This window comes from Numida meleagris, chromosome 5 (genome assembly GCF_002078875.1).
Source record: "Numida meleagris isolate 19003 breed g44 Domestic line chromosome 5, NumMel1.0, whole genome shotgun sequence".
Taxonomy (NCBI): Eukaryota; Metazoa; Chordata; class Aves; order Galliformes; family Numididae; genus Numida; species Numida meleagris.
Genome location: NC_034413.1, coordinates 41900134 through 41912335, shown reverse-complemented (window position 1 = coordinate 41912335; position 12202 = coordinate 41900134). Strand labels below are relative to the sequence as shown.

At 43.9% G+C, this 12202-nt stretch overlaps 1 long non-coding RNA gene across 4 annotated transcripts in view; it reads right to left on the bottom strand.

Annotated features, from left to right (window-relative positions):
• The window catches only part of LOC110399246, a 38268-nt gene extending 26608 nt beyond the window's left edge, over window positions 1-11660 (bottom strand). The window contains exons 1-2 of one of the 4 annotated variants that reach the window (XR_002439037.1): window positions 3237-11660; window positions 1996-2522 (exon numbers count right to left, since the gene is read on the bottom strand). This is a non-coding gene — a long non-coding RNA (uncharacterized LOC110399246). Of the gene's footprint in view, window positions 1-1995 lie in introns of all 4 variants that reach the window. The other 3 variants (XR_002439036.1, XR_002439038.1, XR_002439035.1) reach the window with 3 other exon arrangements.

The window sequence follows — 12202 nt, the reverse complement described above, 5'->3', positions numbered from 1 at the left end:
GGCAGTGGTGGGAAATAGCATGGTCCCAAGCCAGCCTGTCCCAGAGCTGTCATCAACATGTGCTATGCTCAGCATACAGGAGCAAATAAGTTCTGAGAAGTTGACCAGTTGTCAAAACAGCATTGCTTAAAAATACCTGCCATCCTCCCAGGGCTATAAGCAAGCTCATCATCAGAAACTTAAAAACAGAGTTAAGTCTCTAACGGGCCACAAGAAATGTGAAATGATACACTCTGACTTGAAGAGCTTATGTGAATCCAGTCAAAACTTCTTGAAGTGGATGTCTCAGATCAGACCATTAAGTCCCTACGCAGCAGCCTAAATCAGTGGCCTCATTTTCAAACACACACTGAGCACTCTGCCGCTCCTGTAGAGCTGAAGAGGAGCTGGTGATTGCTTGTCACATCTGAGAACTCAGGCCACTTCGGCTCTGAAATGTGAACCTGAAAGCAATTTTCTGTGCAATTTTTCACAGTCCTAATCCTGGACTAATTTGGTGAATATTTTCCTGAGTTTTTTCTTTTCTAGGCCATTATTTTCTTTGTAATGTAAAAATAAATATTTCTCATTAAAGCAACTCCAACTTTGGAAATCTTCAATGGGTGCAGAACTTTAGGCTGGGAACTGAAGAACTGCGAAAATTTTACCATATCAAACACATTTTGCACTCCCACATCCCCTCCTGCATTAAGAATTACATTCTGACTTGCATTGTAATCATATTTGGGCCCCAGTCCTCCTTTTCCCTGCATTACCCTTTAGTTTATTGCATTTATCTTAAGTGGTGGCTTTTATTTATTTTAAAGAGTTGCAGTTCATGTGCTTTGAGCTTTGTTTTCCTGTACTCTTTCCTTTTTTGTTTTCCTTTACTTTTTCCTTTTTTTTTTTTGTATTTACAAGCATTATAAACAGTTAAACAAGATTTACAGAGAATGACAAGCCTATAGAGAACAAGAGTCCTTACTTGACCCAAACTGCTTACATCTCAGCTGTCTAAGTACCAGTGAATTACTGATCCATTTACAGTATTTAAAGACCTGTTTCTTCAGAAAGTTTTATTTTATGTGTTCACACTGTCCTCTCATTTCCTCACCTAAATATCAAAATGTGTCAATGATATCCTTGAACCAAGCATGGAACATGAACCGTTGCCAACAAATACTTGCTGAGACCACTTCTCCTGAATGTAACAATCAGCAGCTTCCATTGCTTCACTACTTTTTTTATCAGTATTAAAATGTGAGACTTTCTTATATTCACTTTGAAAATTTGACAAAAAAAAAAAAATGTCTTTCCACTTCCAATCAGGAAGTCACACCAAAATGCCGCACCTATAGATTTGGAAGCCATTACCCGCTCTCCGGAGCATGGACCACATCCAGTTTCTCAGCAGAAAACCAATCCAGCACCCCCAGCTGCCTAACCAGAGTGACCAGAGGCAGCATCCCCACGATGGCACAAGATGACATGTTTCCATGCTCAAGCCATACTGCATGTTGCCAACACAACCCACCTCTGCCCCATCCAAGAAGGCAACAACATCCAGAGCCAGCAACTGACATCCCAGTCTTGTCTCCTCTCAATGTATTTTATCAGATTCTCAAAACAAAGCAGCAAGTGAAAACAAATTAACAGTTGAATCGCCATCAGTAGCAAGCACCTGAATAGACAGAGATCTAAAGAGCTGAAGATGTAACAGTACTGCGAGAGGCTAACAATGTTAAGATTATTTTGGGGTAGAGTTGCATGTATTTTAAGAAGTGAATGAGTGCTTCATCTCTCACCAAGGAAGCTTCCATTACTGTGAATTATTTTGCCAGCAGGACTCAAGGACCTTTCCTTGGGAACTGGCAGTGGGGTGCTCTTCATAAGAATTTGGACGTACTTCACAGCAAGGAAATGGATCTTACACTAATTTTCTCTCTCAGCTAGTTCAAAATAATAGCGGCAATAGGAAGCAAGGGTTAAATGATGAAAAGAGACGTTTGTGCTTACCCTTAAAAGCAATCCTAAATACTGACTGCAACCACCACGGAGCTGTTTTGAGCAGAGGGCAAAGTCCGAGCCAACTCCGGCCATGCAGGGCACTGATGCACAGGGATAGAGCCGTCTTGAACATCCTCTGTCAGCCACAGGAGGGCAAAGCGAGCCCGGCCGTGCTACAGAAACCCAATGAAGGCAGCCGAGCCAAGGCAGGATCATGCTGGCAAGGGCGAGGAGGTTGTTCATAAACGCTGGCACCTCCACAGCAAGCTTGCAATGTCCTGGAAGCACCCGGCAGCAGCAGCTCCTCCTCATGACGTTGGTACGTGCGTAGATCTGAACCAGGTGAACTCACCATACGCAGCAGAACGACAGAAGTACTGCGTGCTGCAAAGGGCCTATAAGGGGACTCCGGAAAGTCCCCAGCACTGGCTAAGAGCACAGTACAAACACGCTGCTCCCAAGGTTCCCAGTTCCCAAACGCATGTTTTCTTCTCCACTTGGACACATTCTCTTTTCTCGCTATGAAAAAGTCACATCTGTGGGGGGACATAACAACGGATGCTTAAGATTTTCATTTGTTCTTTGCACATTCACATCACCCAAAGGACAAAGGACCTCAGTGTGGGTGTTGGTGATGCGACCAGAAGCAGATGACTGCAAACAGCCTGGTGAGGGATTTGTCAGCAAGCCATGCTCTCCTCAGCATACACATCTCAGCTGTGTTCAGAGAGGGCTGGCTAAGGATCCCAATCTACCAGTCAAAGAAAAAAAACAGTATTTCAAATACAAAAAATCATACATAAAAAAAAATATATTTTCCAAATCAAATCGACCAGGTAGCTCATAGCGAGATATGTCCTGAAGAAGCAAAACCAAGGGGAAAAAATCTTTCAGGTGCTACCTTAAAAACAAAAGCCATCTGTGAACAGTGGTCAGTAGCACACTGAAATTATCACCATGGTTTCCCGGAAAGAAATCATGACCTGTAAAGCCAAAAGGCCTTAAAATTTAGGGGTACATGTCTTCGTCTTGCAGTTTTCAAGCCAGCAGCATCTACCAGTTGATTGCTCTCATGCTTTCAGGCCAATTTTAGTTAATGAAAGCAGTTTCTCATAATCACAGGACTGGAAGATTGAGCCTTAAGGAAAATACTGACTATCTTAAGACTCCTTGGTAAGAAAATAGGCCCAAATTCAGGGGCGCAGAGAGCCTTAAACACAAAAGCTGCGTGTTATACCTGTACTGCTCACCTGTTTGTGCAGGAAGCCCATGCCAGGTTGCATGCCTTGGGTGGCAAGTGATTGGATTTTGCATCTGAGAACTGAATTTGCAATTTTCAGGTGTATTTCAAAAGGAATTTGTAAGATCCTTTGCTTGTCGGCAGGTATTTCAGTCCCATCACTCACCGCAGAACTGAACAACCGAGACATTAAAGGGAAAGCCCACGCGTCAAAAGCAGAAAAGAGGAAGATGTTACAAGCAGACCTGAGCTAAAGGCAGCTTATGATTAAGTCATGAGGTTGTAATTAGGGGTGTAGGAGCACAGGAATACCTGAGCAGATACTTTCTTTGAGCCTCCCGCCTGGGGAAGGCAAAAGGCTCTGCCATAAGCACACGCAGGATCAGTCACACCCCTGCTACCTTCCAATGGCTAAAGTAGAGATGGGGAAGAAACTGGAGGGCTGCTGTGGAGGACTGGTTGAGTTCATGCACTATTTGCATACAATTCAATTTTGTTGCTAGATGGTCATGTTTGCCATTTTGTGTCTAATTAATCACTAAGGCACTTGGAGTCTTTGTACTGACGTTTCAGAAATTTAATACATAAAGGCAGTTTTGTATCATTTTGTGCCTTTGTGGAAAACGGGCGTGTGAGCAAGTGGCAGGAGTCAGCAGCACCTGCACATGTAGAACTTTCACACCTTGACCATAAGCACACTTAAGTGTTCAAGCACACACCTCCAAGTCAAATTCTGTATTCATAGAATAGAATCATAAAATCATTAAGGTTGGAAAAGACCTCAAAGATCGAGTCCAACCATCAAGCCATCCCCACCATGCCCACTAACCGTGTCCCTCAGTGCCACACCTACATGTTTCTTGTACACCTCCAGGAACGGTGACTCCACCACCTCCCTGGGCAGCCCATTCCAAACATCATCACTCTTTCCAAGAATAATTTTTCCTTAATATCCAGAGATGTCCCAAAGGTAGCTGAGCTCAGCCCAGCAGCTTTAGCAGGCTGGAGCACAGAGCTCGCAGTGACCTCCCCAAACACAGGCAAGTAATGACGTGCTTGGAATAAACTGACAAAGATAATCTGGGCAGCCAACAGTAACTAAAACAGTACAGGTCTGTAATGGAAGAGTCTGTGGATATCAAGACTCACAATAAAAGCCTAAATTCTTCCTGCATAAATCAGACGGAGGAAGTGAGGCACATTTTTCTCTAACACTGGTTTACTTGCACTTTTCATTTTTGCCATTACCATTAAAGTAATAGTTTTGATTGACAGGATCTCATTTTTAATTAGCCAGATCAACCAAGGCACAACATCAGCACTTCTGAGAGCATCTGAAAAAGCAGCCTGCTTCTGCAAGGAAAGCTTATTTCCATTTGAAGATTAAAGGTTCCAGACAGCAGCAATATGTTTCTATCTGCCATTTCAAAAGGAAGACTTGAAAACATCAGGCCATACCACACAAGAGATTAAAAGATACAGAGAGATAACACGTAACCAATCTCACAGGTTTTTCTTCCTTAATCCTGTCCAGCAACAGCCACTAACAACGGCAGCATCACCGCATTAAGCAAGGATTAGCACAAGAGGCCTCAGTGCAGCACTGTCACCTTGCGTCTCATGCTGAGTGCCATCGTGCCCCAGCCCCTGACTGATGAGAGCAGCGTGCTGCCGGGCACGCAGCCTGGAGACATTGGTGAGGCCTGCTCCTCTGCTGCACTACCTGTCGGGGCTTGGGTCAATCAGCAACCACACTGCTGAAAAGCTGTCAGAACCCAGTTATCCTCAACCAGATGTTTCTGTTTTGATGAAAACAGCCCTGAAGATGCTTTTTGTCATTGTTTCTATATGAAACAGACACAGTTAAAAACCTGAAAGCTGCAACAAAGAGAAATTGTCATTCCCTGAACAGCTGTGAGCAAGACAACTGCCAGCTGCAGCACATGGACACAAACCCGTTTAGAAAATACGTCTGCACACAGGCTGCACTTCTTATGTTGCTCTCCTTGGCTTCGCAGCCTCTCTGCATTAAACACTGGAGGGCAGAGAGGTGTGTTCTGCTGTGGGGCAGACTTGCATGCAGTTATCCAGAGTGATCTGGACCAAGTATTAACATAGAATAAATTTCACAGGATCATTTGAGTTGAAAGGGGCCTCTAAAGACCATCTAGTCCAACTCCTCTGCAATGAACAGGGACACCCGCAGCTCAATCAGGGTGCTCAGAGCCACCACCCAGTCTGACCCTGAATATCTCCAGGGATGAGGCGTCCCCCACCTCCCTGGGCAGCCTGTTCCAGTACCTCACCACCCTTACACAGTTCAGTAATATTTCACATCTCTTCCAAAAGGAACAGTTTCTCACCAGGTTGTTCAGATTTCCCAGAGCTGCAGCACAACCTGCCTGCAAGCTCTATAGGACACCCCACGTTCTGATCAGCAGACTGCAATTGCAGATTTAGTCTGCAAGGATTTACTGGACCTCCCTGCTTCATTTTACATTTTTTTATTATTATTATTTGCTTAGCTCCAAATGACAAACTATGGCTGTGTCACTAGGGGCTGGGGCAGCCCTGTTGAATTCTGATTCAGCTGTTACTTACAGCTGGCACAGCACTGAGCTTTCATTCCTCTGATCCCACTATTAGCTGCACTGCAATCCTTAAAGAAAAAAAAGCTCCAGATTCCCAGAAACTGCAGCAATCTCACACCACCTATCGGCACACTGAGCCATCATGTCTCCCCCTGGTGCAGGAGATGCTACACGCTTGCAGACTGAGCTCAAAGACACATGGGGCTTGTGGCAAGGTTTGTCCCACACAGAACCAGGAACCAACCCCAGGCCGAGTTCAGGCAAGACCCAGATGCCTACGATGCTCTGGGATGCCTTTAATTTTTGCCACAAAACTGACCCAAGGAATGAGGAGAAGGAGAAATGGCTATGACACCAAGTGCCCAACCTACCCTTCAGCCCCAGGCCAGAGCGATGGGATGGGGAAGGCCACACCCTGCACCTGGCACAACCTTGGAGACCACCCGAGGTGGGCCCCGGCCGTGGATCACTGTGGTCCCTCATGCTGCCAAGTCCCAGCACCTAAAAACAAGGCCAACCTCATCCATCCCTGCGCCTTCCACAAAACTCCTTCTAGAAACCTCCATGCAAGCCCCAGGCCCTTAAAAAGCTGAAAGAACACCAAAAATGGGAGCAAACTCTGGCCACCCTGGGTTAGACAGCACTGCTCAGCTGAAAGAAGGAAGATAACTGGGGTGGGGGCTGCTCAGAACCACTTCAGGGGCTTCATATGACTTGCCCCAAGCTTGGAAACTCCATTTTGAGAGCATTTTGTCACTTAGCGATGAGGTAAAGATTTCTTCTCTATTTGAAATAACAACAAAAAAATTTCCAGGGCACTCAGAAGCTGGAAAAAAAAAACCAAAACCCACAACACATGGGTTTGGGAAAACCAGGAGGCTTGATATTTCTCTCCTTTAACAGTTTTCAAAGAAAGGGAGAAGCCCACTTCTGCAATGGAGCCAGTTCAAATAACAGATAAATAAATAAAAAGCTATTGCAGCAACCTTCCTAACCTGATGTGCTGTGTTAGGAATCCATCAAATCACTGTGAGAGCCCAAGCTGCTTACCTGCACGCTATGTGCTCACAACCAGGGCACACTGCTCAGCACCTGGAAGAGAAATTGGTGTTACCCAGAGACCAATTACTTTCTTTTTGCGAAGGATTCAGCTCCGTGGCAGCTCTGATGGCGTTTCACATAGCGCTGCACCTTCCAGATGACAGCAATCTCCAGGCACAAGCAAGAATCCCGTGCCAAGAAAATACAGCAGTTATTTCTTCAACAGTTTTTAACAAACGTGCCTTAGTTTTTTAACATCTCTCTTAATATTACCCAGTCCGTTACGCTCTGTGTGAGCTGTGCAACTTGAAAGGTCTGTTGCATTTGAGGTATTTCAGTCCATTTTCTTCCAACTCTCTTTCTGATATCTGGAAAAGAACCTGCTGATGACTTTTCTTCATATATTATCTATCACCAGTTCATTGCAAAACAACCTGCTGCAGACTAGAAAACACTGTTATTACTGCTGCACACCTCTCGAATGCCACTTGCCCAGGACACTCCCTGACTGCAGTAAGGGAAGCACCAAGGAGCAGTGCCATCCCAGCACTGCTCCTGACTCAGGAGGGCCAGGCTCGCATCTCTATTATAATATTATTTCCTTCAAAAAATTATGCATGAGAAGTCTTTTGATATTCAGTAATCTGTTTATGGGAAATGACTTTACATAAAACATCAAATGAGTTGACAGCAAATTGAATTTAAAATATGATTTTTTAAAATGCTCATGAAATTCACATTGCTTTAAATATAAATTAGCAACAGTGCTAGAAGGGATGAATGAATTACACTGCTTGGCTGCAGATGATTTAAATGTACAGTTTTACCTCCATTCCCCAAACTCATTCTGCTTTTCTACTAAGTGGGGAAGGAGCCTTCATAGGTACTCTCACATGGTCCACACACATCTTGAAGCAGCAGTGTCCATTCTAGTTGGACTCCAGACCCAATAATTCTGTTCTTCCTACATGAATTCTTCCCACAGCTTTAAACAGAGTCAATATTCTTTATTTTCTGCCCATAAGTAAGATGGACTGCTAAAGATTTGCTGCTTGCCACCCTGAAGTGAAGCTGAAGGGATGCACACAAATTATTTTGGAAGGTCTCTGTGCTCCAGCGAGAAGATAGGCTCAGCTTCAGGATCTTATCAGCATCAATACATTCTACAGGAGATAGCATTATGGATCTAATACATCATACTAATCTGATAGTCATCTGGATAATAACAGTCCTGCAAATTCACAGGCTTTGATAAGATTATATCCAAAATTGCACTTAAAATGTGAATTCAGCCTTTTCCCTTTGCTTCACATGCATGCAACTGGAAGCCCCACGCTGCCTACCTTGGGACCAACCCAGAAGCCATCTGATGATCTCCTAAACCAGCCAGAAAGCGCATAGTGGAAACAGTGTTCTCAAAACCCAAATACCTGCACAACTGTGTGCCATATACACATCAACTCGTGTTGCAACCCACCAACAAAATACTTAAAGGCATGGCAAAATGCTGCAGATGTACAAAGTTTAAGAGTGCTTCAGCAGAGAGTGACAACTAAAATAAACCTCCCTGCATAAAATCAGCTTTGTGTATTTTTCCACCCTCTATCAAATTACAGCATCCCAAAATTATGTTAAGAGAAGCCCTGTCTAAAATGTGAGTTTCTGTATTTCATCAGCTATCAGAGATGACTCAGGATTACAAGGACTGAAATAAAATGAACATCCTGTTCCAGTTTCTTAACCAAATTCTCTCCCTCAAATAGCATCAACAAGTGACTCAGTACAATGTCATAACGAACAGTACTTTTGTTATCATAGAGTGCTTGGCAAAAAAGCAGCTCTCAGATAAATCAGTCCCATTTTCCTGTAGCTGTTAATCAGAAGATCTTCATTTTACCTTGGAGGGGGAAAAAACTGTATATATAGACTATATACAATAACCATACATAGATACACGTATATACAATACAATAGAATAAGCAGATGACAATTAAACAGTGGTATGTTCATAATCAAGTGTGAAAACTATTTGTCTGCATTTGGATGAGCCAATAAGTGACGTTTAGGACTACATTTGGCTTCAAATTGTAACACCGTGCTCTTTGGTCTCTCTTTGAGACCAGACAAAGGGACTTCTTTCTCTTTCAGAATTTGGTTGAAGGACCCCAAGGGCTAACGCACCCAGGCGAGGGAGCAAAGAATTTATGGCACAGCAGAACCAGTCTGTATCCCTACAGTATCCAGTTCTTGGTGAGGAAATTCTGGATGAAAGGACAGAGCGTATGGGGAATCCATTCATTTCCATCAGACCAAAAAAACTCATTAAAAATAAGCTCCTTCTCACCTGTAGCTAACTCAATATTTAGGTGTAGCTACATCAATTAGTTACAATCCAGAGATTATCTGGGATTAGTAGTCTCTAATGAGGCAAAATGCTGTTCTGTTTTTCAACATGCACGTTTGTTGCAACTTCCTTCGAGTGGAGCACGCTTTATGGGAACTACAGATTCAAACAAAACAGTGAATTTGAAAAAAAATCTCGAAACCCACCTTGCTTTTCCTGTAGCCACCCTGCTTGTGCTGACCTCTCCTATGGGCCAGCAGAAAGCAGCATCCTCCCCTAGCCCCAGACGTTTACAATAAATGTTCTATCTACTGCCACCTCAAGGCAGTTCAGATATTCACATGGATAAGCATTTTGCTTTCAGCTCTCTCTTACCAACTTAAGAAACAGAGTTGCGTCTTCCAAATAGCTCTACAATGACTTCATATTTAACTTGCAACCCAGCAGATCAAAATACTTCTTGTCACCTTACATACACTTACTCCTGCTGCACAGAAATGACCATATTCAAGCAAAAGAAGTATTTAAAGAATATCTTCTTTAAATCACATAAAAGTTAGACGTTTTGCCTCAAAACAATTATTTGTACAAAGTGTAACAGACCTCTTGCTGCAGAACTATCAACAGAAACGTAATGAGCACACAATCAAATGGTTTAAAACCCCTCATTCTATGATGATGCTACCAACATTAAGTATTTTCTGAAGACAGCAAGGGTCCCTTCCAACTCGAAAGATTCTGTGATTCTATGAAATGCAGCCCCACCAAAGGCCAACCTGCCAGATGTCAGAGGCAGCGCTGCACACATCAGTCTGCAGAACTATTTACCCAGCAGTTTGCTAAATTATACAAAGGCAATAATTTGCAATGTAATGGTGTGTTTGCATTCTGAATATCTGATTTCCTGTTCAACAAATATCCTAAACACTCCCAACCAAATGAAATGTAGACAAGACTTAAAACGTTTGAAGAAAAGCACTCATCCAGAAAATTAAGGTCAACATGGAACAGATGGTGTCTCTGAAAAATGTGTCTTCAACATTTATCTTTATGTAAAATAAAAATCTTTTAAAAACCTCCGGCTGTTTGGTGACAGTTCCACTTGAAATATTGAATCTCGCACTCCTCGGATAATAGAGAAGCACTAAAAAATTACTTCAAAATACTAAATCTAAATAAAATTCTCTCAGCTACTGTGCAATAGGATTTCTGTGGGCATGTAAATATGTATCAATAAAAGATAGATTCAATCGCTTCTGTAACCGCTATAAATATTGCAACTGCTCTCCGCATTTCCATAAATATGACCCACGACTCCCAAGTGGAAAGCTTTTTCATTTGCAGCCGTCAGGAAAAAAAAAAAACAAAAACAATCCTTTCTTCTTTATCAAAGTCTTCTCAGCAGCTGAATCGGAAGCCCCATGCCCAGAGTTGTGAACAACTTGTTAGGATGACGCACAAAGTGCTTCTGAGCCCCAGAGGCTCCATCAGCAGAGCTACAGCCGGCAGCGCCACACACCCCTGGGGAGAAACAGGGACTTCACCGGGAAGGGCTGAGAATTACCTCGGTAATGCAGAAACGAGCTGGGACCAGCAGAAATAATAACACAGGCCTGCACCAAATGAGCAATAACACAAGTTACAGGCAAATCAGAATTGTACTGAAGAAAATGGTTATTAGCAGAAGCAGCAGGGCAAGCCATCAAAGACAGAAGAGAGGTTCCTGCAGGACTGCGTGAGCCTTCTGCTGATGCAGTCCTTTCTAGGACACACAGAAGAGGTCACAGGCAGAGGAAAAACAGCTGCACAGCAAGGGTCTTGCAAATTCACCTGAAACAGCAGCAGAACAAAGTCCTCCCATTCTGGGCCAGAGTGAACTAAACATCTCTGGAGGTACAGGAAACACCTGCAGTACCTAAAAATACAGTCACAGGGACACCTCCTCCCACGCACCCTCACCAAACAGCTGGACAACAAGACTCTGATCCCAACTGCACCCATCACAACATTCTCTTACAGAAACACCTGCCTTCTCCAATCACCTCCAAAAATGCCAACTCAGCCTAGTGAAAATGGACTGCTGAAGTGCATCCCCAAAGCCACCAGGCTGTTACAGACACAATGTGTCATTACTTGTTAACAGACATCCAAAAGGCCACCCATTATCGATGCATCTCCTCTTTCCAACATCACTCCCAGCCAGTTGCACATACCAGAAAGACCCAGGTTTTGTAACCTGTGCCCTCAGCCAAAACACTCACAAAAGTGGCCCTGAAGGCTTCTGCAAATCCACTTTGCTAAAAAAGGTAGGGGAATCTTATTGCAGCAGATTTCCAAAGCTGCCCCTCTACTCTGCGCTGGTGGGGCCTCACCTGGAGTACTGCGTCCAGATGTGGAGTCCTCAGCACAGGAGGGACATAGACCTGTTGGAGTGTGTCCAGAGAAGGGCCACAGAAACGATCCATGGAATGGAACACCTCTCCTACGAGGACAGGCTGAGAGAGCTGGGGCTGTGCAGCCTGGAGAAGAGAAGGCTCCAGGGAAACCTGATAGCAGCCTTTTACTATCTGAAGGGGAGCTACAGGAAAGAACAGGACAGACTCTTTAGCAGGGTCTGCGGTGATAGGACAAGGGGAAATGGCTTCAAGCTTAAAGAGAGGAGATTTAGGTTGGATACAAGGAAAACTGGGCTTGGACTAGATGATCTCTAGAGGTCCCTTCCAGCCCCTACAATTCTGTGAAAAAGTCTTTTACAGTGAGGGTGGTGAGGCACTGGGACAGGATGATCAGAGATGTGGTGGATGCCCCATCCCTGGAGACTATCAAAGGGAGGCTGGGTAAGGCCCTGGGCAACTTGATCTAGCCATGCATCTCCCTGTTCACTGCAGGGGAGTTGAACTAGATGGTCTTTACAGGTCCTTTCCAACTCTAAGGATTCTATGATCTATGACATCGTTCTTATTGGCTGCATGATATTCATTAGTGTCTCAGGTCCTGCTT